The 24,932-nt window shown below is 38.5% G+C and overlaps 1 long non-coding RNA gene across 1 annotated transcript; it reads left to right on the top strand.

Moving 5' to 3' along the window:
* Positions 1-19,994: 19,994 nt before the first annotated feature.
* LOC136363868 (uncharacterized) lies at positions 19,995-21,195 on the top strand. Its single transcript, XR_010744073.1, has 2 exons — positions 19,995-20,177; positions 20,974-21,195. It is a non-coding gene; the product is annotated as an uncharacterized lncRNA (long non-coding RNA).
* Positions 21,196-24,932: the final 3,737 nt, after the last annotated feature.

Genomic DNA, 24,932 nt, shown 5'->3' with positions numbered 1-24,932 from the left:
GTGTTACAGCGGAAACCTGTCGCTTCTGCTGCTAAGTCACTCAAACTCCAGTGTAAAAGTTATACAACTTCCTTAATGTTGTTTTAAAACCAGAGATATAGACATATTTTAAAGACCTAGCTGGCTAGAGGCCCATTTTAGAGTGGCCGGTAAAAGCAATAAACTATCCTCAAACATTTCTGCTCAATAAAATTTGAGAATACGAAAACAAAAAGTTCCTGGTTTAGCTTTTTATAAATGTTTTCTACACTCTGTGACTTGCAAAGTGCTTTGAGCCCATAGCTCAGAGCCACATGGCTTGAGCATTGTAGGCCTCTGTCCCAATTTACAGCATTGAGTTTGTTACTTTCTATTTTGATCAGAGCAGCGAAGCTTTGTGGTCTCTGACCAATGTCCTGCACTGGTGAAAGTGTCTAAATAGATGATTTTTATCATCAAAACAGCACATTTTTAGTGTACTTTCTTTCACTCAGGCTCCTGCAATCAGCTCCTTGTGCAAAACCTGAATGACTGTTGGAAGCTGTGATAACGCCCAGCACTTCCTGACATAGAGAAGGCCAGTAGTTCTTGCCCCATTTGCTGTATTCAAACTCCTTATTGTCTGTAAGCTGGAATATAACTTGGAGAAAAGAAATAAAATATCTATTCCTCTCGTTGTTTGGCTTCACAAGATCAGACTGTGTTTATCCAAAACAATCCCATGTAGTCCAGCTTGGGAGAGCCGTGGGGGTAAGGCAGTTCTCCCTCAGCTGTTGAAAAAATTATGTGGAACACTCTTGGATTAGCGATTCCAGTTGCAATGAGGAAATCTTGGCCATGGATTTGAGATGTTACCTGGTTAAATAAAAGTGGTAGATGCTATTTCTATAAAAAATTGGGTTCACAAATGTAACATGCGCAATCCTGTGTGGACAGAATTGTGTTCTGTTGTAGGGAAACGCACTGAAAGTTTTTAGTGGTGTGAGAGTTATTCTTGGTTATAGTACTGGTGAGTATTCAAGGCTAGGCTGCATAGGGCCTGAAGCAACCTGGTCTAGCAGAAGATGTCCCTGCTTAGGGCAGGGAGTTGGAATAAAATGATATTTAAGTTTCCTTCCAGCCTGAACTGTTTAATGATTCTATTTTATGATACTAGTGTAAAGAACAGCATCTTAATGTTGGCTGTTCCACTGCTCAAGACATGAGCTGTTATGTAGTGGGAGTAGTAACAAAACCAAAGCAAATGGTTTGCTGACTTGAACAGAGCGAGTCTCTTATTGTTTGGAGTTTGTTGGGTAACGTGCTATTATTTTTAATTTAAAAAAATTGCAAAAGTGAAGAGCAAACTCAATATGAACTCAAAGCCGTTAGGAACTCACGCAGTGGACATTTAAGAAAAAGGCTGGCTACCATGTTTGTTTGGTTTTTTTTTTTCTTTTCCATTTATATGTGAGAAGTGTTCTGTACCAAGTTTGTAAAGCAGGAAAATCACTTTAATCTTTGGTGGCAGAATTGTTAACCAAGGGCTGTGGAGAGCCAGCCTTGGGCTGCCCCCAGCCATCCATAAGCAGAGCAGTTATCAGTGGGGAAGCAGGGCCTGAGTGCTGCAAGGACGCTGAACCCGGTGTGAATTTCACTTCTCCATGGATTTAAATCAAAGGATGTCTTAAACGTACACCTTAGCTGGCCATATTGCTGCATGTCAGATGTGAAAGTAAAAATAGATGTGTGAAGCACCAGGCAGAGTAAGAGATGTAGATCTGAAAACCATATCTCCAGTCTGTTATCCTGAATGCTGGACCTCATCTATAGGAATACATGGGAGCATATATATGTTTTATTTTTGATAGGCAGTATTTCCTGTAGGCAAGAAATCAAAGATCTTTTCAAGTTATAAATGACAATAAGTGGGGAAGCCTGTATTTCAGTTTGCTGGTATTTTGGGTACGAGTAGCTCTTTGATGTCCAAATGAGAACTGGAGAAATGTCTAAAATTAACAGTGAAGTATGCAATACTAATGATGAAATGCAGAAGTTGGAGGAAAATAGGCAAGGCCAGGCACTTAGGGTGATTTGTATTTTTTTCCCTGAATAATTATTTTTTTAGGGTCAAACCAAAGAACACAAACAGTTGTGAAACATAAGTCCTGAAGTAAGTAGATCTTGGATAAGCAACTTTGATTTAAATATTTGTGTGTATATAGGTTTGCATATAATCAAACACGCACAATTTATTACATGTGTAATTTGCTGAATTGTAGTGAAAAAAATGGTAGGGTGACCCAAAAAAGGAGAATTTAATTAGTTTTGCATCTGGAAACATCTGTATGTATTGTGGCTCTACAACAGTGTGACCAGTATGGCTTCACATGCTATTTTCCAGTTTCGTTCCAAGATTATTTTTGGGCAGTCAGTGCCTGTTTGTGCAGCAGGTTGTCTGTGTTACTGATGCTCAGTGGTATGAGTATGAAATTGCCCTAAATACCATGAGAATGTTTTCTTCTTGGAGATGCAACAGTGGATTGCTTTGGTAACTTCAGCCATGCTTCTGGCAACAGAAAATGTGTGGTGGTCATGGTCCGGATGGATAAAACACCATTCAGAGTGCAAGATTGCTTTCACAGTCGTTTTTAGAAGCTGTCATTGAGATAAAAACACACCCTTTGAGTTCACACCTAAGTAATTGGATGCAGATTTAATATGATGCAGTCTTTTATTCCTTCTTGGAATAAAATCCTTGGGATGGAATCCACGTCCCATGTTGGGCGGGATTCAGCGGTCAAGCGTGTTGCAATGAAGGCTGAAGACCTCGCTGTTGCCATGCCTTATTTTCCTCAAGAACTGTGAATCTTGGTTAATTCTCCTAAAGCTTCATAAAATACATGTATTAGAAACAGACCTGTTGTAAAGCCATTGTATGGAAAAGCTTCCAGACTATCACAAACCTTTGTGTGTACGTGCAGAAGGAAATGGTTGGGAATGCTTAAAACTCAGAAGGGATGATTAGCCAGGGCAGTGGTGGTGTGGCTTAGCTCCATTTCTAGACCACCTTAGAAAAATATTCCACTTTTTTCTGTTCTTTCCAATCAGTTTTTGGGGAGGACAAACAACTAACCTCCTAGTTGTGTGTTAATAACCTTATTGTATGTGATTATATGAATCTAGATTCTGTTTTATTGGTCTTTATTTACCAGGTGACACCTTTGTAAATAAAACAGAAATAAAGTCCCTGCTGCATGATGAAAATAAATTGTTTTTATAAGTATCTTTCCTAATATATATAATTAAACAAGTGATTTCTCAGGAGCACCATGCTTTCCATCATTTTAAAACAAAAATCTTAATTGAAGTACAGTTCCTCATTTAATCTGAATTGTATTTCCTGTGTGCCTTTCTGCTTTAATATTTACATACAAATATGCCCAAAAACAAAAATTCAACAAGTAGTTGAACATATTGCATCTTTTATATTTGGGTTCTTCTCAAGGTTTACACAAGGAATATGCTGTGAGATGCCTTTGCTCAGTAAGAAATCCATCAAGATCCTGTGAAATTCTGTGTTTTATGATTTCCCAGTTGAAAGTTTTCTGACTGATTGCAGCTTAATACAGCAAATTTCTGAGTACAACTTTGTGTTTGGTCTGAGTTAAAGTTCTCCAAATAAACAATAACATCAGCTTGTCGACTTTATAGAATAATTTCTTGTCCTGATCTTGCTTTAAGAAAACTTTAATGAGAAATATGCTCCTGTTGTTGTTAAGTCAGTTTTCTTCTTGTTGTGATTTAAATGTAAAGGCAAGATTTATGGAAATGACTGCAGGGTGGTGCTGGCCTAATTAGTCATTATTTCTGGCAAGGCATAAAAAATTGGTTGTTCTTGTGCCTAAAACTAATAGTGTATTTTGTATTTAATCTGTAGGTCTTTTGTAAAACAAATGGTTGTGCTAAAAACTGCAAAATACACACATTTAAAGTTCATATGCTATTATTTTGCATGCTGTTTTGGCATCTGATTTAAATTTTTCATTGATAGTTAAATTTGCTATTATGTATGTTTGAAATGTATATATCCCTTAAAACCCAGGAATAATAGCTGAGCTGGAATTTGCAGTAGAAATTTTAGAATTGAGTATCGCTTTTCTACCGGTGTCTATTCAGGGATTAAACACAAAGCACTGCAGTGCTTTATAAGAGTACTAATACCTATTACAAGGGTTTTTTTGGTGTGGGTTTTTTGGGTGTTTTTGTGTTGTTGTTGGTTTTTTTTTTGCAAAGAGTTTTAGGATTATCCTTGTGATATGTTCACCATTGGGCTGAGGGGTGTCTTTTAGGGCTTTATTTTTGTGGGCCTTGTTGAGATGAATTCCCAGTAATTGGTATTTCACCCAGAAGCGACCCAGGTGACTTAGGAATTCTGGCACCTTCAGCATGTGGAATGTCTGTCCTAATCAGGCTTAAGAAGGGGGGGGGCATTAACCCAGTAATGATTGAAACCTGCCTTTTGAAGGAAAATATTCAGCAGGGCATGTGACACGAATGCTCCTCTGTGCCTTTGCCCTCTCCTTGTCCAGCCACAGCTCTTGGACATCCTTAGTGGCCAGGGGATGTTGCTGAGGAGCAGAGCTGCTCTGCTTGCTCCTCTCTGTGAATCCATTTTGTGATTAAACTTTTAAAACTCACAGCCCCCAACACTCAACTGCAGCTTCATGGTAGCTCTGACATTATTTTACTATTCACGCTGTGAATTTCATTCTATAGTAAAATGAGTATTATATTGGCCTTTTAAGTTGGTTGTCAGTGGAGAATAGGGAAGCTACACTTAGAGCATCTGTATGCAATCTTGGCGACAAGTAGGACCCTCTGGAAAGCTGTTACTGTTGGGGCAGAACTAATCATTCCGTGTGAAATTATATAAGGAGAATTAGCTCTGACTGTACCTCATTTCCTTTCATACTGCTGTGAAAATAAGCTTAGAAACGTCAAACCATCCCTCCATATTTCTCTAAGTACTTTGTTGAATACTTCTTTTTATTAAGGCTTATTTATTAGAGGTTCTAGAAAAGAAAATTTAACTGTTTGTATTTTTAGGTGCTAATGGGATGTGCATCCTTGCCCAGTTTGGCAGTTGTGATTTCCTTCCCAGGACTGGATTCCTGGGATTAGTTGCTGTTGCCTTCTCTGTACTTTGACTTTATTTCCCTGGCGAATCATTCTGAGTACTCTACATTTAAGGAAGTGTGCTTCATGTGAGAGAAAATTGTCAATCACAGCCTGCCTGGGCTATTTAGAAAAGAGAGATATCAAAAGCCTGCTTGGAGCTCTAAGGAGCAGTCATGTCACCTGCTGAGTCTCCTGGCAGGAGCCTAAACTCGTGCAGCCTTTAAGTTTAGGAAAGAAAACGGGGATCTCCAGAGGTCACTGCTCTGTGCTGAGGCCCTGTGCTGTGGATGTGTGAGCCTGTAGTGCAATGTCAAGCCAGAGAGAGATGTACGGGTCATTCCTGACATGTTCTTCCTACAGGTCTTCAAAACGATCAGGGGAGATTTGTGTAACCCCTCCAGAACCTAATCCCATGTTTAACTATCACTAGAGGTAGTCTATTTCCACGAATACTATTCTAATTTTTTCCCTGTTAATCTTGTTTTTGGTTTTTTTTTTTTTTTGTTTGTTTGTTTTTGGTTTTTTTTTGTTTGTTTTTTTGTGGGTTTTTTTTTTTTTTTCTGCAGTGTGTATTACAGTAGTGGGGCATGATTCTTGTAGCTGCTGGTAACTTATTTTGAAACTTGTCTTATCTTTCTTTACTTTTTTTTAAACTCTTCCGGATTGCTTAGGTTTTATTTTGAGCTTGTTTTCTACATCTGTATTGAAATGTGTGCAATGTACAATCTTAGGATCAGTGATGAACAGAAGAAATCTTACCATCTTTTTCATATGATGCTCCTATCAGTATTATTATAAATTGGAATTATTTTCCAATTTTGGTGTTCCAGTATTAAAACCCCAGTTTCAGTTTTGCTGATAATCCCTTAGTCCCAGTTTTCTCAATTCTAACTCTGTTTCCTAGAATGCTTGCAGCATTTCCCAAGTAGCTACCAAATTTTGCAAATATATTGCTCATCATCCAAGTAATAAATGAAAATATTAAATAAACTTGCACTGAAAATGCCAAGAGGAAGCTTTATATTCAGAGTCCTGCAGCCTGTACCTTGTTGCAGACCCAGCCTTTGGAGCTGGAGTCATGGAATATTTGGGTTGTGCTCTGATTCCCTCATTGTCTTTAGAGTCACTGCTGGTCTTGGTTCTTTCTGTCTGTCTGTCTTGCATTGAGAAGCCTGAAATGGGACAAATCAAATCTGGCATCTTGTAGCTATGGGTGTTTAGGGAGGGAATTTTTAGTGAGTTGAAAAAAGCTTGGAGAGTGCTTACGTGGATCTGTACCCATGGGTGACTCAGTTTCTCTGAGTGGTGTGTAAAAATCATCTTTAATTATACTTCTATGTCTGACTCACAGATGGTCATTCTTCATGGCTGCTAGATCCACACATTAAAAACAAACAAACAAACAAAAAAAACCAATTTTGATCGATCAGATCTCAAGACTTGAAGTGTTATTTTGTGAAACATGTAGACAAGGGAGAAGGGTAAAAAATGCCCTCTGCTTCAAAACCTTTTCTTTCTTGCCACTTGCTTGGAATGTAATCTGCAGACGTTTTTCTTTTATGTTGGTGCTTTACTACACCTCATGTGATCAGAAGCACTTTTTTATCCTCTGCACTGGTATTTCCAAAACCAAAGCAGCTAAGAGATGCTGCCAGAGTTGGGAAGGCACAAGGACTATGGCTTACAGTTAAGGCAGATGTGATTGCAACATCTGTGCCTAGGAAAGCTGCAGTCTGATCTGCCTTCTGTCTTCAGGATTTCTGGGATTCCAGAAGCAGAAGTGGTGCAGATAAGACATGTCCTCTGAGGTTTTGAAAGGCTTCTGCTCAGATTGTAAAGCTCTTCCTTATTAGGCCCACAGGAAACACATCTCTAGCACAGCCAAATTGGTATCATTGTTAAATACTTCTCCTCGGGCTCTCCAGTGGTAACTCTGCTCCGTGGTGGGGTTATTTGGGATGAAGAGCCTCTGTGGCTGCCTCTGTGTATCGACTAGCTGAGTATATTACTGGCATTGTAACTGTGTGTGGTAATTTCTGACTTGGAAGCTGTGATGTGATCCAAAGAACAGTTTATAGAGGGTTTCCCACCTTTTTCCTTAAATTGAGCTCTGTATGCCTAAAATTTGGGATTTCTAACTTGAAATCTCTATTAGAACACAGTCTAGTAACTAGGAAGAAATACCCCAAAGCCTTGGCATCAGACAAATGAAAATTCATTTTCTTTAATGACTGTCCCCCTTGCCAACTGTGTTCTTGGAAAATGGGTCTTTGCACTTGGTTTGTTTTCAGTGCAGCAACTGTGTTGGTTTCTGGGTGGCATGAAATTGTGCATATTCCTCTTAGGCTTGTGAAGGAAGCCTTGCCCTTTCTCTCACCTCTGAGCAGCAGTCATGGGCTACTTCCTGACCTTGGGATTGTTCTTATATTGGGGCTCCCCACGTGCTGTGCTTCTGCTCTTCTGTTGTGTCAGGCTGTGCCAGGTGGGATGTGCTTGCTGTTCTTTCTCCTTTCAGGTGAGCTCCTCTGGGCTGATGTGCAGCTGGTGGGAAGAGAGAAGCTGGTGGTCTTTCTCTCTTCCATCTGTACCTTTGAAAGGACTTCCCTGAACACAGGGCACAGCAGGTATGATCTGTGGGAGTTCAACAGCAAACACTTCAGAAAAGCAAAGGTTTGCTGCTCTGAGTTCACAAATCTGTCCTGTAGGAGAAACAGTAAGTAAGATATTAAAAAAGTAACTAGACAAAACATTAGGACAATGTCCACATGACTAAAGCAGGTGGTTTACATAATTTCTTTTGTATATAGTTCTTATGTTGTTGTCATCCTAACAATATGTGACAAATGAATATGCTTTTCTCTCAGTGATGTTTAAAATTTGATTAACTGAATATTGATAATGTTCAGTGCTTAGAAATATTTGAAGAGTTTTGTACTTCACTGGATTGTACACAGAGTAATTTAGGGAGTTGAACAGTATTTGTCCCTGCAGACAATCCTAAAATAAGTTCTTAGTTGTCTGGATGTATTAATATTAATTTTTAGAGTTTACATTGTTAAATGTTAGTTATTAAATTCTGTTCAAGATGTAAACTCTATTCTCTTTTGTAGCATTAATTATGCAAGTTTGAAATTCTCAGTTTCATTTTAAGGTAGGGCTTTTTATTTGTATGCAGCTGTTGAAATAAATTACCAGTACAAGAAAACATTCTCCTAATAAACGAGGGATGCCTGGAGTTGACTGTGCTAACTGAGACAATTTAATTCATCCATCATCAGGGATGTTTCTTAGCAACACAAAGTATTTTCACCCGGGGCGCTTTCACAAACTTTCACATTTTTCTTCAAATACGGCCTTGGTGGTGTTTTATGTGACCTGAAGTTCGTCCATCTGTCCTGAAGCTCCCAATACTTTGCCATTCTCTCCAGTGATCAAATGATCTGATATATGGGGATTTTTTTTTTCAGCTTAATAATACACAAGTTGACTAGAGAATCATTTCGCATGTCAGATTTTCCAAAGGGTTCTGGGAAATTATTTGTTGCTCTATATAGCAAAGCTAAAAGTTATTGAAAATGTGTTACAGTTTCATAATAAAACAGATCCGAAAATTATTGGCTGGAGAGCCAACTAAATGCTTTCTGATAGCCATAGCCTCAAGGGGGATACTCGGATCATTTGTAATAAAGGGATATCTTTGATATCTTTTGGTGAATTGACTAGTATTCTGTTTAGATCATTATTTATGAAAAAAACTGGCTTGGTACGCAATGTTACATTATCAAATTGTTTGGGTGTAAGAATTGCCTTAATGTATCGCCAGAATTTTCCATGTTCATTCTTTTCATGTGCTGCATGAAATCAGAGAAGCTGTTGATCTATTAAGACTACCTTTACTTCTTGCTTTCCATTTTTTCAACATGTGTGGGGATGATTTGATCAGTGTAATTACCACCTGGGGAGACTTGGCTTGCTTAAGAAACCCCTTCAGGTATGTAACAGGTGTTGTTCAGTATGGAGAGCACACATCTTCCAAGTGCAATGTGTTATTTTGCTTTGAGAAATGATATATCTTGATTTTTTGGTAAACTGCTCAGAAAGCTTCTGTTATATGAAGAAATGACTAAGCCGTTGCTTCTGTCTTGCTTTGAGAGGAAAAGTTTTAATGGTTCTTTTGTTAGCAGTGCATAGTGACAAGTGCTTGGAAAATGCTGTGATGAGGTAATTATTACTCAGCTTATTTCACAGAGAAGGTGTACAGAACCCCTTTTAAATTGTGGGAAGTTACAGAAACATCTCTTTGATTCTTCCTCATAGGTAGAAAAATGCTGTAGCTCATATCCGCTTTAATTTGCTGAGTTTTCATGTAAGCACAAGGTCTTTGTACACAAATGCCAAAAATTAATGGGACACTTAATTTTATGTCCAAACTGGGACCTCTTGTTTGATCTTACTGAAGTGTAGGTGTTTAATGCCCTGGTGTTGCTGTCTAGCATCTTGCAATATTTCCAGGTGTCCCCTGAAGTCCTTTGAAGAATTACTGAAGTTGATGTTATCCTACAGGAAACAGCATCTGATTAAAAAGGGGGAGGAAAATCTTTTGCTAGCCAAGCCTTTAAATCTCAAGTCTTTGAAAGCAGCAGCAGTCACTTGTCTCTGATGCCTTACCTGTAAGTTGGAACTGTGGTGCCTTGCAGAAAGGTTAGATTCTGTTTGTTCCTGCAAGGCTTTGTTGCATGTGGTGACAGACGTATCTACATTCCTACCTATGCTTTTGCATCATTTGGGAAGCTCCAGAATCAGTTGTAGGCTCTTCTTGCCCTTTAGGGTTCTGTTCAAAAAATTCATTGTAGTCGTGGTGGCTCCCAGAGACCTGCAGAGTCTGGTCAGGGATGTTTCCTGCAGGCTGGTATAGTCATGTTGTAAATTTGTAATTTCATCTTGGTACAGTCAGTAAAGACTGACATGAAGGCTGGTAATGCATCTTTCAGAAAGTAAAATTTAGAAGGTTAGGTATTGAAATTGCTCCTTAATTGAGACTTCATTTTTCCAACTGTAAACCCAGTGTTTCAGTTTACAAAACTAACAATGACTGCCACAGGCAGGTAAGCACAACCTGGTTCATATGAAAGCAAGCCTCCCAAATGCTCTCCAGAAATCAATTTAAGAGCAGTTTTATTTTGAAGAAAGCTTTGTGTGGGGTAGAGAAATAAAGATTTCCGTGGGATTCACAAGCAAAATAGAGGTCTCTATATCAAGTACTGGAAGCAGTTTTGGTGATGTCAGTTTAGAGTGGAGAAGAGAAAGGGCTTCCAATAATTCTAAGTAAGTTCCTTTTCCTTGGGAACATTTTTTATGTAGCAGAATGATTATTTTTTGAGGATAGGGAAATGCTAGCAAAATGTCACATGAGTGTTATGCTAAAGGCAAATTAATTGCTAAATATTACTTTTAAACTGTAGCGTCTCTTGCCTTAGTGAAGCAGACACTGGGGTCCTTCTCTCACACGTGTTCTTTCTCCGCTAGGCATTTTCTGTGTGTTCTATGCAGTTCCTTATAGTTAGCTATAAGGACATGAAGAATTGATAAAAATTGTCTTTTTGAAGGTAGTGAAAGGTCCGGAGTCAGCCTGATAAATAGAGAGGGATAACTTGTAACGATAAACACACACTAGTGTCAAAACTGTTGTAAATTTTCAAAAACTACTTTTCATCCTCATCCAACCATGACTCAAATAAAGAACATTCCCTTTATGGCCTGCAGCACAATACAAGTTGTACTTTTCTAGCTTTCAGTTAAAGCAATGAACATATTACTTGAATTTTAGGAAAGAGGATTTGAAAACATACTATATTTAGGGTTTAGTCTTCAAGTTATAAGAATAACTAGTAGTTCTTGCTGTTGTTGCATCTTTCAGTGTTCATGTAGAAAGAATGACTTGATCAGAGTTGTCACTGGGAACATTTAGTTTTTCATGCAAAGTATTTTTGGGCAGCTTTTATTTGGAAGAATAGGGAATGGAATATGAAAGAATGTGCCTAAGAAATTATCATTCATGTTAAAAGGTGACAAATAATAATTGTTTGGGTGCTGTTTCTGCAGTTAGTCTCTGAAAAAAGGTGAATGCAAATCAGGCTAAAGCACTTCTCCAAGTGGGTGCTTGCCCTTGGAATTCCCGTCATTTAATGTAGTTGTCTTTTCAGATACTTGAGAGTTCTGTGGTTTTATTCTGATTGGAATTGGGACACATTTAGGAATGAGCAGTCAGTTGTTCTGTTACATGTTGTGTTTGCATGTAACTCACATGATGTCAGAGCTTGCACAAAAGCAGGTGTGATTTCATTCAGCCTCTCTAGTACACAAAACTGTGTTGTCAATAAAAATCATGATTTCTCTGTGTTATTGAGTTTTATTTCCAGCCAAGGAGTAATACATGAAAGGGTTGGGGCATTTTTAAAATCATAGAATGGTTTGGAAGAGACCTTAAAGACCGTGTATATATAAAGTATAGTGCATCCTGAAATAGATACAATCAAATCCCAGTTATCCAGACAAAAAATGAGCATCAAAACAGTTGTGTATCAGTGTTAATGATCTGTATTTCATGTGAAAGGCTGACCTTTTTGGGACCTTTTCTTCAGAAGTAAAGAACAGGCTGATCTGTTTCTCCCACAGTTGGAAGGGCAGTTGGAAATTTGGTTGATCTTATTTTTTTCAGCATAACTATCACAGGGAATGAGAGGGCCAGTTGCTGAGATTGCAGAGGACTGTGCAGCCCCAGGCATCTTCCACTACGTGTGAAGACTGATTCTGCTTAATGCTAAAAACTAAAAATGGAATGCCTAAGTTCAGACCAAGCACTGATTCAGATCAGGAAAAATATGATCCTTCCCAGTGATTTACATGTGATGGTTTGCATAAACCAAGGCAAATGGGCATTAGATTACACATCCATCATTGTGATTATCACTTGAATTGCTCAGGATTGTAACCCACCAAGCGTTGGGCAGTGTTGTATTTAACTGTAAAGCATTAGAAAATTATAATCTGAATTTGATTTAATTGAGTGTGGGGGTCTAAAGTTCTGCAGCTTGGAGTTTGAGGCAGAGAGGGAAATGGTGGAGAGCCTGCACTTTCTGCATGTGGATTTTTTTACATTTGATGATCTTATTACTCAGGTATAAAGTGTTTTACTGCAATAATAATCTATTCAAGATGCTATTTTTAGACCAATATAAACCTATTTGAAATATATTAAATATGTAAATGCCTTCCTGTGGCCAAATGAGTTTTGTCCACACAATTATGTAACTTCAGCTTAAGCCACTTTTCAGCTTCCAGCCTCTTAATTGTTCTTTAATCTGTGGAGTACAAAGAATTAAGTGTGTCCAGTCTTACTAAACTTTTGGTTCATTTCATTATGATACAGGGAGATGATTTACAGTTAGGGTTTTGAGATGTGGACTGTTAGTATTTTTGTAGACCAGCTCTCTTCCCTTGGCCTATTGATTCCTGAGTGGTGAAAAGGTCCAGGAGTATGTGGAGAAAATGTCTGGACTGTGGTATGATACAAGTCCTGTGCTTGGCTGACAGTGATTCTGCCTGGAATTATGACCTTAAAGTTCTCTCTGTTGTGAGAGGACCTGCAGATGTTTCAAGGTAACGAGGAAGTCTCTCACCTGAGAGTGGTGTTGGGATACAGAGTTAAATATTTCTCATTTCCTCTTTATATTCTATACGTGTAACTAAATCTAGGAAGACCTAGTAAGTGTGGAATTAGTGGGGTTTTTTTTCATTTGGTGTTAAATTGGACTTGTCACTGGATTTGTTCCTGGATTCTCATGCATCTTACACAGCCATTCCTGCTGCTTGTCATCCTCAGCTCTCCCTGTCTTTGCATTAGTATGGGCTCTGTGGCACTTACTTTAATCAGTAAAAAACTCCCATCAGAACTTTAGTGTGGATGGTCTCTAATCACTTAGAATATTTTTTTTGCACGCGACTGATTTTTGAAGGGGGGGGGTAAAAAAAATCCATGTATTTTCACTAATGGAAGCTACAGATGGGAACCTCAAAGAGGAGCACCGAGGGGCATCCTCTGTAGGTTGTCCACAGTGTATTTGGTCAAGAAAAACAGTTTAAGGAATGTGACGTATGGTTCTTGATGCAGAAAAAAAGCTTCTCTATGCCTAATACATTGGAAAACATTTGTTCAAGAGCAATGCTCCCCTATGCAAAATCTGCCTCTCTAGTATTATTAAGGTCAGTATCCATGTAGGTTCTCATCCATACTCACTGGGGTGCCTGAGGTCAGCTTGGGCTTGTAAATGCAACTTTAAGGAAGGTTTTGTCTGGTCCTGTTAAAAAGCATCTCTGTAAATTGTTTGTTTAGAAACTTATTTACTCCTACTGTTCCTGGGCTTGTCTTCGGTTCCTGCTTAAAAAATAGCAGTTGTAAATTAAACACTGTCTACTTCACAAGGTTTGTGGAAATAATTCTTAGGTGTATACATGCTCATTGACTGCTTTTTGGATTAATTTAAAGGTGAATATTTTCAGTTCTGGATGTTCAGTAGACTTTTCTGTGTGAAAAAATATGCTGTGAGTTTTGTGAGAATGACTTTTAAGTACTACAGTCTGTGATCCAGGGAGGAATTATCAAAGTGCTATTTCATAAAAATCAAATAAACTGTAACTGATCAAGTGGGCAAGTTCAGATGTCCCTGTAGTTCTCTGAACATCCTGGCTTGACTCATTAACTACCAGAAAGGTGTCTGCACTTCATCATGTGTTGGCATGTTCCCTGAGACTCAGCATTCCTCTTCTGTATTATTTCTTGATAGTTCTTTCATTAATCCTTCAAAAGAGCCGGACTGCTTAATGGAGTCGGAATAAAAATAATGCATTTTCAGAAAGTCTTCTAGTGTGTTCTGTTTGCTTTCTGCATCTCACTTAAGTGTTAATCAATTAAGTGATTCTGATTCTAGTCACTCCCCAGGTTAGATCTCGGTGATACAGGGATGGATAAATGTACTCTGTAAATTAGGTGTGAAACGGTTGGGGAAATGCACAAGCTGCTGCTCTGCAGAGCCAAGGCAGGTCTGGCTGGGCTTTATTTTAGCTCATGTGTGGGCAGGCTGGCAAGGCTGGTGCTGAGCTGGAGAGAAGTGGATGTCCTGGGAAGAAATTGCTCCTGTAGGAAAATGCTCAGGTGTTTATTTTCTACCTGTTCTTTTCTATCTATTTATTACTTGAATTCTGTCGTCTGGGCTGTTTTGTTCTGCATGTCTGTTTTATTTTTTTTTTTTTTTTTTTACACTTCAAAAATTCTTAGATAGTGGTTGTGAGTTACAGGCCATCAGGTACCACAGTTCTGCTTATAAAAAGGACCAGAATATTTTAATAAAAAGCTATGGTCAATTCTCTTTAAGGATTCTGCCTGAAAAGTAAAGCTTACTTTATGATATTACATAGACAGTGAAAATAGAGCTTGTGTTTCTTAAGTATAGTATTATTTCAAAATTAGATTTATTACAGGTATATTGTGATATGCAGAACTGTGACTCAGTGACTCTTCCCTGGAAGTGAATGCCTGCTGAAGATGCCCAGTATAATATCTGATTGAACTGACCTGGATATTATTAAATGGTTATTGTTAGAAACCCATGTATTTGCTGTGTCAACAATGGGAAAAGATCAGAAGTAAAAGTGCAGCTGGCTCCACTTTCCTGGTAAAGAATCTTCCAGTCTTGAAAGCCCAGTCGTGGCAGATGCCAAGGCTGGCGACCTGGGCCTGCTGTAATCTCCACTTAAGATACTTCCCCAAAATGCTTTTGCCCACTCTGAAATAATTTCACTGACTATATCTCATCCCTAGCATTCACCAATTCAGCAACCTGCAAGTTCTTCTCAAGCTGTGAGTTTTAGAGGGTGTCTAATGTTCTGTTTAAAGGTGAGGATCCTGTTATATTTTTTTCCTTTAAATTTTATGAGCATTTTATATAATGATGTTCCTGTCATGCTTTTGGCCATGAATCAGCACAGCATTTCTGTGCAGTCTTTAATTGAAGCGTGGAGTTGTCTTGCTGTGCAAATGTTGAAGTCAGTGAGACTATTAATTAAAATTAAGGATCTGCATAAGTGCTTTTGCTAAAAATAAGTTGCTTCATAACAGCTTTGGGCCATATTTGGGAAGGAGAGAGTTGTTTTTTTTCAAACTTTAGGTATATAATTCTCTCTGAACTGCGTGATGATAAAATGTAGCAGCAATACCAGAGGGCAGAATGTTGATGGGAAGAAGTGCGAGCTTTCTGCCTTGTCAGATGTCACCTAAGCTGCTATTTATTGATTTTTAAACAGAATAAAACTGTTATGGCTTTTGTATTGCACAGAGACTGGTGGAAAACTTGAGAAGCTACTGGTTAAGCTGCTGCCACTGTAGTGGAGGCACACAAGTGACAGGAATCAATCAGTTCTTTATCTTCCTTTCCAAGTGCCTGGTTGCAACTCTGTTTTTCTTCCATCAGTTATTTGAAGTTGGAGCTTCTCAGAGAGAGACTCCTTAGCTGCTTGTGCTGTGTGTCATTTGTTTTCTAGCTGTGTTTGAAGCCATTAAAAATATTACCAGGGAGAAGTGAGCTGTGGCTTTTCCCATATGTATTAGACAATTTACAATACAAATTTACTGTACAATTTACCTTATAAAATGATCTGATTTATTAATTCTCTGGGTACCTTGGCAAAATAGCATCTTTTATCTCCTCAGTCTGACTCTTTACCAGACTCACTTTATCATGCCAGCCTGTTACCTTTCTTCTGATTTCTATCAAAAATAGACTCTTTACAAGCTCTAGCACTCTTCACCTGCAGCAAATCTATAAATTAATAGTAGGAGGGAAGAGATCACTGAAAATGTGGATAAGAGGAATGTGCACCAAGCTGCCTGTGCTGTTAGGTTTCTCACTGCACACTTGTCTCTTCCAACTCTGATTTTTAGATCTGTGACCTGCCCTTTTGTGGGTGTATGTGGTGTGCATAAAGCAGAGGCTGCAGAGTTAAGCAGGAAAAGATGAGGTGCCCCATTTCACCCGATGGCAGCTGGGATGAAGCCTTGTTTGCCTGAGGTCACACAGAGATCTGGTGCAGGACTGGAGCTCAGGTGTTTTCTGACCCCAAGATGATTCCTCTGAGGTGCTTCAGCACGATGTGTGTTGAAATTTCCAAGCTGTTGGTTTCTTACTGCTGCAGTTCTTAGTCTTTGTTGTTTACTCCATGATTAGTAGCAGAAGCTGAGAATCCCACTTATATGTGAATACAGTGATTTCTTACTGAACATCACATGATTGTTTCCAAAAGTGGGACTCTGTAGGTTTCTATTTAAGGTCATTTATTAATATTGTTGATGGGATTGCATTTGCTTAGTGTCACTGCCAAAAGTTTCTGTATAGCACTGTCACATGGACACAAAGCAAAATTTACATTGTTTGGGGAAAAATACCAATGTTGTCATCTTTACTATGAGCACGTCAGTTGCTCTTTATTGCTTTTTAAATTTGATTTCGTTGTTGTGTTGGCGAGCTTTTCAATAAACATAGTGGTTTCATTTATATAACACTGGAATTATTGTTAATGCCCAGTTTCATACTGCGAATTAGGTATGTAATATTGTGTCCAGGGATCCTGTATCATGGAATTTGCATAGTTATAGTGCTGGTGACATCGTATCTCATACAAAGAACCCAGGGACCTGATACAATATCAGTAAAACTGTCTCCTAGGTATGATTCAAACAGTTTTATTAGCAACATATGGGGTATGAAGGAGCCACAGAGGGTAGTTTTCAGTATAAGGGTGCTGGCCTATCTTTTTCAGCCTGTAATTATATCAGTCCTCTTCTATGGCGTTATTTGTTGCTGCTCTGGGATTGCAGAAAAATAACTACTAATATGATGACACAAAGGATCAGAATAAATTATAATTGTTGACTTTACAAGAAATTCATTGGCAAAAAGGCTTAGTGTCCAAAGCTTGGATGTCATTTCTGGTGCAGCTTCAGAGCTAAGCGACTGCACTAAATAATATAGTTTTGATAGTGTTAGGGTTTTCTGGCAACCTTATCCTGCTGTATTGGATGCTTTTGTGATCTGACAGATACAAGGAAGAAACTTTTTGGCTGCATTCTGGTTTTTAATCTCAAGCTGAAGGAGTGTATTTTGTTTAATTGATAGTGGGATATTGAACTCTTGTTCCCCAAATGGAGCATATTCTAATTAATCAGCTTGAAATAAAGAGTTCATAATTTAAATTATGACATTAAAAACTTGCGAAAATATAATTAGAAAATTGCAGTAGTGCTCTGTTTAGTTGTACTTCTTAAAGTCATGAAATATAAAAAAATAACTTCTACATGTTGTAAAAATGATAAAAAGTTTGGGGATTTAATGTTTCTGCCAGTTGGCTGAAGAGCAGCAGTGCTATTAAAGAAAATTAGTATTTGACTACTTCCTAGATAATTTTTTAAATCCGTGTGTTTTAAAACATTAGGATGAGCAATGTCCCTTTGCACAAGAGCTTGTGTGGGTAATTGGGACTGTTATTTGGACTTTAGTTAGAGTTATTATTGAATATTTTTATTCCTTATTGAGGTTCAGCATGGAACAAACAGTCTGGGACCCGTGTGCTGCTTCACTGATGTGGAAGCATCTTTTTATCTACTCGTTTCCATTCCATACTGTGTTAATCTTACTGTGGTTGCAATAATAAAATAAATATATAATTTTATCTAGAAGGGTCCTTTGAATTGTTCATCTGTTGTTTTCAGGTTGGATGAAACTTTTTTGAATCATTCCTGATTTAATTATACATTAAACAAGGTAATAAAAAAGGAATCAAATTTATAGTTCAATTGCTAAACATTTTAGGGTTCCAGCACTTCATTGTTTTTGTGAGCTTTTCTGACTTCCAGAAACTTTAGAAGATAATTACAGGTGATTGAGGAACTATTTTAATTTGTTCCCATAATAACCAACAGTAAAGGACCTCGGACTTTTCCAATTTCTATTTGTTTTGAAAAACATCCTCTCATCCTGTATCTGCTGTATCTGTTTGGAAGCTTGGACTGGAAATACTCACAAATTTGCTATTTGTGATGCTGTTGAGAATCTCAAGTTCTTCTGTGAAAATTGAAGTAAAATCATAATAAGCCTTGTAATTTTGAGAAATAAGTAGAAAGTAGAAACATGTAGTGAGACTTGTGATTGAGAAGTGGACAGATGTCAGCTTGTAGGTGCATAAACATCACAATCTTCTGATCTTTGTGTGCAGTTGTCCCCTGGCTCCAGCACAAGCAGCTACAGGGTGAAATGGTCATTTCCAGTATGTCTCAAAGTCAGCTTGCTCTTTAGACATCATTAAGCATAAACTTGCACTATTTTAATGCAATTTTTTTTGCCTTTTTAATGCCATTTTGCTTTTTTTCATATTTTTTCTGTTTTCCCATATCATTTTTTGTTTGGAGTAGAAAGCTCACACCCACTTTGCTAAAGATGGTAAAGGAGTGATTTCTGAAATTAACTATTAAATAAAAAAAAGTTATATAAACATATCTGGACATCACATCATAGGGACTTCAGAGCTGTCTCAGGAGCCTCTAGAGCCACTCATGTTAATTGTTGCATATCTTGTAAATGTGTTTATTTCAAAGTATTGGAAGCCTTCCAAGAAATTTCTGTATTTAAAAGGGCAAAAAGGATGTCACAGTGGATTTAGCCCAGGACAAAATAAAGTAAAGGTTAACTTGGACTTCCATCAGTGAAAGCTTAAAAGCTAAAAATAAAAATAAATGCTGGTCACTATGGTTTTGTGATAGAAGGATTTGTGAGACAAAGCTGATTTTTTGTTTTTAAATAGGCTTGTGTGTCTGGCCTTTATTGCTATATTTAACTAATTTCTTTTGGAGCATTAAATCTTTGCGATGCAGTATTTTGATATTGAAACTTAGGCTGTATGTAGCTGAGACAGAAAAGATTAAAAATGTCCTGTTGCTCAAAGTGTAACTTTGAATGAGATGAGAAAGGCCTACACCTTGTGGTTCCCCAGTGTGTTCATGGCCCACGAGGTCAGCAATTTCAGTGGTGATTTAATATTTTTGCTGCTTTATTTTTCAGATGATGCAAAGAATGCTGGAGAAACACATCTGCAGTTAGTCACATAGTTCAGTCATCACATGAAAACTGTAGTTGAGGACAGAAAACAGGTTGGGAAACCCCACTGTGAGAATTTGGGGGTGATAGAAGGGGAGGCAGAGGAGAGCTAGGAGAGCTCAAGCCTTGAGATGAGTGGGCTTAGGGGCACAAAGTGAAATAGAAGAAATTCTGTTAAAAGGAGAAATTTTTTGCTGTTGCAAAAGAAGAGCCTCATGTTCTCTGGTTTGTGCAGAGGGTTTGGACTGTCGGTCACTCTCTGGGGGTCCATGATTGTGGGATCTCCTGGTTTTTCCTTTTTCTCACGTGTGGGTTGTCTTCACAGATGTTGCTAGACCAAGGGAGGTATTTGGGACAAATATTTGTGTGCTGTAGTATTGGGCAGTATTTGGATGAATCTTCTTTACACGATCACAGAATGGTTTGGTTGGAAATGACCTTAAATATCATCCAATTCCAGCCCCCTGCCATGGGCATGGACACCTTCCACTAGACCAGGTTGCTCCAAGCCACAATCCAGGGCTGGTCTTGAGCACTTCCAGGGATGGGGAGACCACAGCCTCTCTGGGCCATGTTTAGCCTCTTCTTAGCCAAGAACTGTTGGAAACTTAAACCACATGAACTCAAATTCTCTTTTCTTTTCTCCCCGCAGCTCTGTCTAGATTGCAGAATGCTACTACAATCAGGAAAATTGCACTTGGAAGTCTGTCCATTGGACTGAAGCAGATAGGATGGATTGGAAGATCTACGGCTCACCACTGAGATCCACAGCCAAGATTCCCAGACTGCTTTGGTGAAGCCCTCTGAAGCAACACCTGGTATTTTACTATAATAAAAGTAAGTTTATTATAGTAATAAACTATAATTTATTATAGTTTTGAATGCAGGTAATAATCCTTCTGATAATATGATGTGTTTGTTAGATGAAAAGGGGACAGAATTCTCTGTTTGAGAGGCTTGATGAGTTTGGAATTCATGGTGTTATTAGATGTCTGCTAATCATTTTTTACTCTGCTTGCCCTGAAATGATGGCATGGTTCACACTGTCCTTCCAGTACATGGTAGGTCTAACAAGGGTACAAGTTTTGGGAATGAAAGGAATCTTTCTTTCAAGACACAATTAGCAACATATTTGATTTCTCTTTTTCTCCTTTTCAATTAAAGCCTGGATTCATGTGATTGCAGCAGAGAGGGGAGGTGTTAAGATAATGAAGTATGTCTGTTAACTATTAGGCTTTACCTCTACTTCAGGTAGACTTGGCTTCATGTCTGTCTGTGAAAGAGTGGCAGACCCAAGTGACTGCTGGGATCTGCAGCTAAATAGGAAGAGGTGACTGTATTTGGCCGTTCAGATATATATTTATTTATCACTCTGCTGCCTTTGCCAAAAAAATCAACGTATGTTCAAACTAACGGTAGTCAGCAATGAAATGAGATTGTGTTTTATAGTTTTGGTGGGGAAAATTAGTTTTCCTCACACTGAGAATTAATAAATTTGGTTGTATCTTTGACAATTCAGCATAACTTCTGTGCCTCTAAAACTGCTCTAAGCCTGAGTTGTTTAAGGAAACAAGCTGGTTGTGATATAGGGTGCGTCAGTGCCATTCCTTCTCTTCTCCCCTTTCTTTTCCAGTAACTTCTGAATTCATCAGGCAACCTGTACTGAATTTGCCAGAAGAGTAGGTGCTACAGGAAATAACAGACTTTCAGCTACTCACATGAAATCCATGCCAAGGACTTTATATTTTTAAGCTGTGAATTCATTTATGATTAATGTTTTAATTATTTGTTTGTGTCCTAATTTTTGCCATGTTTCAAATTTAATTAAGTTTGAGATACAAGAGTAAGCAACAAACTCCAGGCTCTTCCTTCTTTCTCAAATTGCTTACAACCACCACAGTGCTTTCTCACTGGGGGATTTTTCCAGAGCTGTGATGCCTCTGAGGCTGCTTCTTGCACAGAAGTGGTCTCATGAATTGGACAGAGATGAAAGTCACATAACCATAAAGGAGGGTTCTGGTATGTGTCAGCAGGTGGAAGGGAACAGGCAGGAGAGCCCTATCCTGTGCTGGGGACAAACTGCTTCATGTGGGAAGAACAGTGTCTCTGTCTCCCAAGTGAGAGAACTTGATGTGATGATAGAAAAAAAAAAGAAATGCAGTTCACGCAAATATTACATATAGCGTAATTTTTTTTACCATGAACTGTAAAAATTGTATGTTTTGAATTCCTCCTAATTTGGAGCCATCAATGATTTGTATTATATAGGATAAGGTTTTCAAAACTTTGTCATTGTCAGAAACAATTCAAATATTCCGGTGCCCAAGTCTCATTGCAACTCCATGAAATTTCCACCTTCTCCTTTGATAATGCAGCTGAAAGTTACTTGGGTATTTTTTCTAGAATACTTTAATTATGTGCAATTTCATTTGGTGGGGAGCACAGGGGAGGCAGAGGCACTGAAATACCCTGAGCACAGGCAAAGCAATCACAAGCCTGAGGGCAAATGGATGTTGATTGGGGTGAGTGGAGATGATGGACACCACCAGTGCTGCCCTTGGAGTTGATCAAGTTCCAGTATCTCATTATTCCAGGTATATCCTAGGTAGGTAAACACAACCTGACTCTTCAAAATTATTGGAGGCTTACAAATGTTAAAGCTTAATTCAAGACCAGGAAAGGAAGAAATTTTCCCCTGTGAAGGTGCTGAGGTCCTGGCACAGGTTTCCCAGAGAAGCTGTGGCTGCCCCTGTATCCCTGAAGTGTCCAAGATGAGGTTGGATGGGGCTTGAAGCAACCTGGGACAGTGGAAGATCCCAAGCTCTTCTTGAAGGTCCCTTTCAATCCAGATCGTTCTGATATCCTGCCGTTTTCTACTGCTCTGTAGGTTGTTACTGCTAGAAGCTTTATTTATTTCTCAATTGTGAAAACACAGCACTTCAAAAATCTGGGGAATATGTCTTAGTGCAAAGCACACCGATATCCTGAGTTCAAACAGCAGCAGTGAGGAAGGAGCACAGACACTTGAATCTGTGGTTACTGCTGTGAATGTACCTCAGGGACTAAAACTAGAGCCCTTTCTCACGCTTTCCCCATGCAGAAGACAAGTGCAGACACTGAATTGGTATGTACTCATATTGGTATGTACTCATAGGCTGGTAGGTTTTTTTCCTGACAATTTAAACTTGAATGTTATCTACTGGAAATTTCACAGGATTCTGGTAAACAGTTAATAATTATTTTTAGGTGATTTCCAGTGTGAAACTCATTAACTCGCTGTTTCAGCATATTTGGTGATGCTGTCTTCATTTATGTTTTTGTTAATGAGACAATGCTAATGTAGTTCCTCAGATGTTTACTGGGAAACAACAGCTGCATGGGTGCTAGCTGGAACCTGCCAGTTCAGCTGGGCCCATGTGCTTGGTAGGACCCTGGTGTAGTCACAATACCTCTTGTAGAAGTAAACCTTAAAATGCCAATTTTCCATCTTGTATCTTTTATTGTGTTTTTTTTTTTTTTTAATTTTCATAAATATATTCTAAGAGCAGAACAATTCTAAACATATCTTACAGGCACAGTTACAAACAATTTAAAAATATTGCTTAGGATGGGCTCAAAGTCTTCTAAATATGTACTTTATATAGACATGTTTATTTTTTATTTATGTACATCCCTTCACTTTAGGGATGTTTAACTTTTACTGGCTTAGAGACCTTGTAGCAGAATAGGGGTGTGGATCTGCAGGAAGCAATATTCTCACTGAGGCAGTCTGTGTACAACTCTTGATCCTGGCTCATCTGGAACATCAGAGTTGTGGAATAAATGCTGGATTTTATAGTGTGGTAGTTTCAAAGCACTGAATGAGCTTTCTAGGCTGACTGGTTCATCTCAGGTTAGAATGGAAACTAAAACCCCTCCCTGCATGTAGAGGGGGAAGCCTAAAGAGGAAATAATGACTTAAAATATGCTTTCATCTGCTGTACTGAAAGAAGATAAAGGTGGATTGGGTTTTTTTTTTTTAACTTTTTATTCAGACAGGCTGCATTTTGTCATGTTGTTTTTTGGCAATTTAATTACAGCCTTAAAAATGCATAAGTGACTGTACAGTCCTAAAAGCATTTGACAAAACCTAATTGTGTCTTCTGTGGTCAGCAAAAACTCAGTGGTTGGGGTTGCATGTTTTTAGTCTGTGAGGCTATTGGCAGCTGAAGGAGTTGTATATTTCTATATCCTTTGTGAAGCTGTAATGAAAATGAAGTTATCATTGTGAAACTTCCAGTTTTGACAGTGAGAATGGCCCTTCGATTTCTGAAGGCTGCTGGGTTCTCCATACAAGTTGAAACCATAAACATTTTATAGCACAAGATGGACTGCTGGGATTCAAACATAAATTTTAGAAAGAAAAAGGGAGAGAAAAATGAGTGAATGCCTGCATCCATGAATGTATTGAATTGCTGCAGTAAAGAAGAATCATACGGTATTTTGCTAACTTCCAGACATTGGGAAATTATAGATTACGGGTAAGTTGGACCTGCAGACATTCTGTGGGTAGGAATGACTTGATTTTAGTAAAAGAGCACTTTTTGTTCAGCTTGTATTCTTTAGATTGCTGAAGAATTTTACCAGATTAAGTATTTCTATGTATTAGTCATTGTGGAAGGGGAATGGAGTCCAAGACTATGGGCCAAAACCACAGTCTCTAACTTTTTTTTTTCTTTTGCATAGAAGAGCATGCAGGGAAAAGACTATTTTCCTGTTCCTTCTTTGAAAATGAAAACAAAGGAGATTGACATCCATTTACTCTTTCAGTCAAGTGTCACTCATCCTGAAGTTGTAATAATCAATTCAGAATGGCTACTTACACTTCTTTACAAAATTGGATGAAAGAGCTTTGCAGATAAGTTAAAGAGCACAGGAGAAAAAAAAGCTGATAACTTCATAACTTTAAACTGAATTAGTTGTTTCTTTGAATTGCTTGTTTTTAGTCATGTTGCCATAGGTATCAAAGCAGAGAGCTATTATCATTCCTTTGTAAGGATTGCTGCTGTTTTATATTCACGTTGCAGCAGATCAAAGGATGGGCCTGCAGACAGGGAAGGGAAGGTGTGTTGTTTCAAAGATATGCAAACACACCTAGAGTGAGCTGGTCCAGGTACTGTGGATGCACTGACAGGGATTTGCAGATGGCAGCAGCATTGTTTCATTCCTGAAAATCTTTATATTAGTTGCTGAAGCTTTTTCCGAGTGTTTTAAGTCTTCCAGCTAAAACTGGCTCAGATGCTGCTGCTCCCTACACTTACAGCTTTGTCTTGCTGTTTGGAAGGACCTGGCTTGCTAATTGCCACTGAGTGTTAATGATACATCTTGCTCTTACTGATCTACCTTCAGCTTTCCTTCACCCAAAATAATGTCTTCATTTGAAGTGATTTGCAAAAAACAATTGAAACTGTTGCCCAGAGAAGCTGTGGCTGCCCCATTCCTGGGAGTGGTCAAGGCCAGGCTGGCCGGAGCTCTGAGCAGCCTGGGATAGTGGAAAGTGTCCCATGGCAAGGCTTGGAAATGAGAACCTTTATGATCCCTTCCAACCCAAGC

This window comes from Sylvia atricapilla, chromosome 7, assembly GCF_009819655.1.
Source record: "Sylvia atricapilla isolate bSylAtr1 chromosome 7, bSylAtr1.pri, whole genome shotgun sequence".
Taxonomy (NCBI): Eukaryota; Metazoa; Chordata; class Aves; order Passeriformes; family Sylviidae; genus Sylvia; species Sylvia atricapilla.
The sequence above is the reverse complement of the archived record's forward strand: the minus strand, read 5'-3'. Positions and strand labels throughout refer to the sequence as shown.